At 55.1% G+C, this 6,919-nt stretch overlaps 1 non-coding gene across 1 annotated transcript; it reads right to left on the bottom strand.

Annotated features, from left to right (window-relative positions):
- Positions 1–512: 512 nt before the first annotated feature.
- TRNAI-GAU (transfer RNA isoleucine (anticodon GAU)) lies at positions 513–588 on the bottom strand. Its single transcript has one exon. It is a non-coding gene; the product is annotated as a tRNA-Ile (tRNA).
- Positions 589–6,919: the final 6,331 nt, after the last annotated feature.

The raw sequence follows: 6,919 nt of genomic DNA, 5'->3' as shown, positions 1-6,919 counted from the left end.
GGTTTTGAACTGAGAGTGATTTTTATTTATTTATTTATTTTTTATTTTTATTGATCAGTGAGAGAGGAAGGGAGAGAGAGACAGGAACATTGAGCTGTTCCTGTATGTGCCCTGACTGGGGATCAAACTAGAAACCTTTGTGCTTCGGGATGATGCTCTAACCAACTGAGCTATCCAGGCAAGGTCTGAGAGTGATTTTTTTTTTCTTTTCTTTTCTGAAGCTGGAAATGGGGAGAGACAGTCAGACAGATTCCCGCATGCGCCCAACCGGGATCCACCCGGCACACCCACCAGGGGCGATGCTCTGCCCACCAGGGGGTGATGCTCTGCCCCTCCGGGGCGTCGCTCTTTTGCGACCAGAGCCACTCTAGCACCTGGGGCAGAGGCCAAGGAGCCATCCCCAGCGCCCGGGCCATCTTTGCTCCAATGGAGCCTTGGCTGCGGGAGGGGGAGAGAGAGACAGAGAGGAAAGAGAGGGGGAGGTGGAGAAGCAAATGGGCACTTCTCCTATGTGCCCTGGCCGGGAATCGAACCTGGGTCCCCCGCACATCAGGCCGACGCTCTACCGCTGAGCCAACCAGCCAGGGCCTGAGAGTGATTTTTAAAAATCACTGTGGCAGCTGTGTGGAGACTGGCTGGTGGAGGCTGCAAGACCAGGGCAGGGCTGTCGGATAGAAAATGATGGTGGCCAGGGCTGGAGTGCCCGCTGGGATGCGGGAGGAAGTTGGCATCCAGGGTGCTGTTTGGAAGCAGGACTCCTGCCAGTTGGCTGTGGGGTGTAAAAGAGGGTTGTCAGATGGCTCTTCAGTTCCAGACTTGAGCACATCAGCCAATGGTTTGGCCATTCTCAGAAGAGGGAATGCTGGAAAGGGCTGGCCAGTAAAAGGGAAATTGAGGGCCAGGTAGGGTTGGAGGAACTAAGCAAACAGTTGTCAGGTTTATGTCTGGAGTTCCAGAGAGAGGACTGCTCTCCAGGGAGAGAGGGTGATCCATCTTTAGCATACATGCAAGAGCCAAAGTCCCCCGCCAGTCCCAGGAACCCAGAGACCCAAATGAGCCAAAGCATCTAGAAGCCTGCAGGAGGGCCAAGGCCAGAGCCAAGTGGAAAGGACCCCACTTTCATGCCTCCTTCATAGCCCCCAGTGAGCCGAGACCACCTCACCTTGCTCCAAAGCTGATCAGACAAATTTGGCTTATCTGAGCAAAGGCCCAATTACAGGTCGAAGGTATTGCCATGGAAATCCTGGAGGCCAACTATCCAGGTGCTCCTCTGCCCACTTTGACCTGGCCCACTTGTGGGAAGGGCTAGACCTCACCCTGACAGAACCCTGTCAGGGCTTAAAAGTCTTCTTCAGAGTGTCTGGGGAACTCCATCACCACAGGTCAGCTGTGTGTCCTCAGGCAAGCCCCTTACTTTTCTGAGCCTGGCTATCCATCAGAGACAGTTGGGGAATAACTCTCTGAGTCCCTCCTCCCCTGTCAGAGGTCTGTGGATGCAAAAGCCAGCCAGGTCGTGCCTGCCACATCCTCAGCACAGTGCAGTGTGGCCTCAGCTCCAGCTGATGCAGAGCAGCCGGAATTATGGTGCTTGGGGGGGGGGGGGGGGGGGGAGTGCTATTCCCATGGGTATGGACCTTGGCCCCTGTTCACCCCGCACTCGCAGACTGTCAGCTCTTTTGGGGCCTACTTCTGGCAGACAGGCATCACTCCTGGGTGTCCTTTCTGCCAGGGACTAGAGATGGCTGCCACTGCCACTGCCAGCCATCCTCCAGGACCCACGCGCTTCCATACAAGCACATTAGGAGATAATTAAGTAAAAATAGGCCTTCCGATCAGTGTAGCTCATTAAGGCCTAATTAAGTTAATTAGTTCCAGGTGTGAATGGTGAGGCTCAAGTGAGGCAGTGGCTGTTTGCTGTAATCGCATTTTCACAGAAGCAGTGGTGGCCGTGACAGTGATGCTGGTGGCAAAGGCCTGGAAGCCAGCCAGGGAGTTCAGAAGGCTGCCACTCAGCTGGGAGGGGAATGTAGCAGTTGAGCAGGCCAGGGACCACCCATGGGGAGCAGTGTGGAGCTTCAAGGTCAGCCAGGCCCAGGGAAACCTACTGCACTCAAATGTGTCCCCTCCCTCTCTGCACAGGTGTCAGAGGTGGGGGTGGGGGTTGTACAAAGCCACCAAAAGGCATCTTTCCCCTCTGGCTGAGCAGGGAGGCTGGAACTTGCATTCTCTCACATCCCATCTCGGTCCCCAGGGAGACTGTAAAAGGACTTTGCTGAAAGGGAATATGTGACTTAGAGGCAGTGGTGTGACCTCACAAGTCTGGGGTCTCTGCAGAGGACCTACTGGTCCAATCAGTTTCTTGCTCCAGACATCTCCCCAAACCCAGTTCTTGCCTCAGCTTCTACACCCAGCTGACCTTGACAAGCCGTCTGTGTGGGACGTCCTCCCAGCCTTGGTCACACTCCCGTTTATCCATCTATTCAGCTATCACTCACTGAGCATCTTCTCTGTGCCAGGAAGCTGGGCCAGGGCTAGGGACCCAGGCTGGACAAAACAGGTTGGAGCCTGCCCCTTGGTGCCTTTGGTCTCTCTGAGGAGGCAGACACCCTAATGGCCTTGGCCATACGATACAGTTTTGTCATGGCTGTGGGAGCACAGGGGGCCTGGCACAGGCCTGGGAGGAAAGATGTCTGTGCTGAGGTGAATACGATCCAGGTGAGGGGGGCAGGCCCCTGGGGAGCGGCAGGAACTAAACAGGCCTCACACTGGCTGCAGGACAGGACAGGTGCCAAGTGGGGAAAATGAGGGCCCAAATCAGGCAGGACTGAGGTGGCCCGGGAGGATCTAAGCAGGGCTGCTGGGTAGAAAGGGGACTGGTAACTGGCCCTGGGAGGCCAGGGCTGCTGCTGTGGATCTGTAGAGGAGCAGCTGAGTGTGCGGGATGTTTAGCAGAGCTAATATCAGCCCCCTAGGGAGGGGCTTTGGGGGCTGGGCTCTGAGATGTCCTCACAGGGCTGGGACTAGGGTGAGGGAAGGGAAGTGCCTAGGATAGAAAATTTGAGGTGCTTACTTCCAGCCTTGTGTTCCCACCTGTGCTGTGTCCCTGGTCCTCTGAGATTTCTCACTAAGAAAGACATCTCAGAAAGTGTAAGACACCCCTGGAGACAGGGCAACAGGGGGATAGTTCTGGGCAGTGTCCCCCTCTCTCCTTCAGTCCCTTGCTGGGGTGTGCTGGCTTCTCTGTACCCTTCAGGGCTGGGTTGGGGTTGGGATTGATACCTTAGGTCAGTGGTCCCCAACCCCCCGGGCCGCAAACCGGTACCGGTCCGCAGAGAAAAAATAAATAACTTACATTATTTCTGTTTTATTTATATTTAAGTCTGAACGATGTTTTATTTTTTTTAAGTGACCAGATTCCCTCTGTTACGTCCGTCTAAGACTCACTCTTGATGCTTGTCTCGGTCACATGATACATTTATCCGTCCCACCCTAAAGGCCAGTCTATGAAAATATTTTCTGACATTAAACCAGTCCGTGGCCCAAAAAAGGTTGGGGACCACTGCCTGAGGTCATACACGCTCTGGGCAGGTATTCCATACCCCATCCAGCTTCTCCTACATGACTCATGAGAAGGAGCTCCCTGCCACCTGAGCAGCCTTGGATTGCGCCATTATAAGTTTTCCCCTGAGCCCAGATCTGCCTTGCACTATCTTCTACCTAACAGTGGCCTCAGCTCTGCTTGCTACTCTTCCTCACAACTCAGGTGAGTCTGCTGATCTCCTTTCCAAAACAGCTTAACTTCTCTGGGCTGGTGCTAGGATTAAATGACATAATGTGCATAAACCCTGTGACATATGCTAATTCTTCAATAATGGGTTATTAACCCATAACAATGAATAACTACAGAGGTGGACACTGTCCTCCTCCTGGCATGGGCTGCCCAGTGGTGCAGCTCCAGCTCAGGCTTAGTACCAGGCCCCACTGCTGCCCCCTCTCATATCCAGCGCAGATGCAGAGCTAATCCCAGAGGGAGATGGTCATGGGGAAGAGGAAGTGACATTCTCTTGAGATGGCCCAAAGTTTTGATGTGGGGACCGCCCTGCTTGTTTAAATCAGTTCTCTGCTCAGTAGTCACTCCAGTTGCAGGCACAGCCTCAGCCCCTTCACAGTGCCCCCTGGTCCCCAAGTGTCATTCAGGGGAACCAGTGGTGGCTGAGAACGGGGGATGCAGACCCTCCCTGACTGAGATGTCTGCCTGAGGCTTTTCCGGGGCATGTCACCAGACTCTAACATGTCTGTGTGCCCATGCGGTGGGGGGTCAGTCCTGAGCCTGAGGGTCCTGCAGAGCCCCAGTCCCCCGGAGCATGGCAGATCCTGCAGCAGCTCACGCCAACAGGCGAGGCTTCTCCCAGTGGAGGTGTCAGAAGGAGGGATGACCTTGGGGCTTCAATTTGCACTAACGCCTTGACCCCCAGCAGGCTTGGCTCTGCCACTTGTTAACTATGGTGCAATCAAGCCAAGGCTTAGCTTTGCCCTTTGCCTCAGTTTCCCTAGTTATATGGGGAATCAATCAGATTCTGGTTTGGCCCATGTTCTTTGCTTCCCAGAGTCACAGTGCCCCAGGGGAGAGGGGCTGTTCACAGCTACACTTACAGGAGGAAAAATGAAGTTCAGAAAGGGGACAGGAGGACCTGGGCCCTGGTCACTCCCAGCCCTACAGACCCAGCTCTGAGGATGTGGTCAGCCAGTAGGGGAGGAGGCTGCAAGGCTCAGTGGCCAGCAAAGCCCAGCCCTTTTGGTCCCTAGTTTTCTTTTATTTATTTATTTATTTATTTTTTATTTTTACAGAGACAGAGAGAGAGTCAGAGGGATAGACAGGGACAGACAGACAGGAATGGAGACAGATGAGAAGCATCAATCATTAGTTTTTCGTTGCGTGTTGCGACTTCTTAGTTGTTCGTTGATTGCTTTCTCATATGTGCCTTGACTGCGGGCCTTCAGCAGGCTGAGTAACCCCTTGCTGGAGCCAGCGACACTGGGTCCAAGCTGGTGAGTTTTTGCTCAAGCCGGATGAGCCCATGCTCAAGCTGGCGACCTCGGGGTCTCAAACCTGGGTCCTTCAACATCCCAGTCCAACGCTCTATCCACTGCGCCACCGCCTGGTCAGGCGGTCCCTAGTTTTCTTTCACCTGCCCTCCAGCCCCTCTATTGCCACTCACAACTCCGCCCCAGCTGAGCGTGTCCTGAGGCAAGGCCCCCTTCTCTACACCCCCAATTATGGCTGGTCCACAAAAGCTGGACTGTGACCAGACAAAGGGATAGGGATGAAAGTGCTGGTTGTCATGACAACCTAGTGGTTGCTGGGGCCCAGGGGAGGGGCTTGGCTGTGTGCCTGAGTGCAGGCATCTGGACGACCTCTGAGCATCAGCCAGGGTGGCCCAGGCGCTCACAGGGATCCCCCTCCAGAGCCGATCAGCTTCACCCCCTCCATGGCAGCACCTGCTCTCTGGGCCTACCCCGGTGGCCCCATTATCCTGCACCTGTTACCCCCCACCACCACACCTGCTCCCCAGCCCAGGCACCCTCCCCAAGGCAATCCCTTCCCATCCTCAGGCCCAGCTGCCTTCTCTGAGGGCCAGCCAACAGGGGCTGTGGAACCAGGATGGGTAGCTGGGAGGACCCCAGCAAAAGCAAAGGGACCAGCTGCCAAGCCAGCTCTGCCTGGCCAGCAGTGTGTGTGCCCTTGACAAGGCCTTTACTTCAGAGCCTCAGTCTCCTGACCTGTAAAATGGGGGTAGCCATTCCCTCCCTCGGGTCCTTCAAGAGTTGTTTCCCTCTGCTTGGAAGGAGATCTGAGATTGAGATGTTCCCAGAGCTGGTACAGGATGGGCAGTGAGGTTGCAAAGAGAAGATGGAAGGGGCTGTCTCAAGCCCACCTGTTAGACTGCTTGGAGACCCGATACCCTACTGCATACTTAATAATCACTGCTGAAGGAAGTGACAGCATTTCCTGAGGCCCCTCAGGGCACAGGAGAACTGTACAGGGGACCCATCAGTGCCAGGTTCTTGAGTGGTATGTCAGGAGTATTGGGAAAAGGAGAGGGCACTGGGGCAGGGACCCCTTCCACCTCCCACAGGGAGAGTGACTACTGTGAAAGGGTGGCCTGGGGGGGTCTCTGGTGATCCAACAGTCCAGTTCAGGTGGGGAAACTGAGATTCTAGGAACTATCGTGTCTGCTCTCTGGTACGCCCCACCGGGTGGGGAAGAAACACTAGGGGGCAGGAGAAATGGGAGGCCCTGGCAGATGCCCCTCCTCCTCCAAGAATGGGAAGGGGATTCCCATGGCAACTGGTCTTTGTCTCCTGGTCCACATCCTAGCTGCTTCCTAAGCCTTGCAGGACAGCCCCAGTTTCCTGCACTACCCTGCTGCGACCTTGGTGAGGCCCGTCCCTCCTCGCCATCTTTGCTGACCTGGAGGATAGGAACAGATTATCAAGGGGACGGTAGCGCCAGCTGCTGCCCTAGCTGTTTGAAAGCCTCCAGCCTATTGCATGTGGGCCACTGTAGCTGCCCTACCTCCGAAAATGAGGAATTCCCTCGCTTGAACAAACCACACTCCATCACAGAGGTCTGGTGAGGGCAAAGCTTTGGCCAGAAATGGAGGTATTTGGGGGCAGGGTAAAAGTCCTAGTGCCCTCTGGCCACTCTGTGCAGGTGGCTCAAGTACAGGGCTGGGCAAGGTTTGCGCTCCCCACTGTGCAAATGGGAAAACTGAGGCCTAGCAAGGGAAGAGAGTTGCCTAGTGAGTCACAGCAGGACCCAGGCCTCCTGTCCTGTTCATAGGTCTACCCCTATCTAGGGGAAGGCAAAGGGTCAGAATGGCAGTTTGATCCCCAGACTCAGTAAACTTAGGCTTCC

Source organism: Saccopteryx bilineata, chromosome 10 (genome assembly GCF_036850765.1).
Source record: "Saccopteryx bilineata isolate mSacBil1 chromosome 10, mSacBil1_pri_phased_curated, whole genome shotgun sequence".
Classification (NCBI taxonomy): Eukaryota; Metazoa; Chordata; class Mammalia; order Chiroptera; family Emballonuridae; genus Saccopteryx; species Saccopteryx bilineata.
The sequence above is the reverse complement of the archived record's forward strand: the minus strand, read 5'-3'. Positions and strand labels throughout refer to the sequence as shown.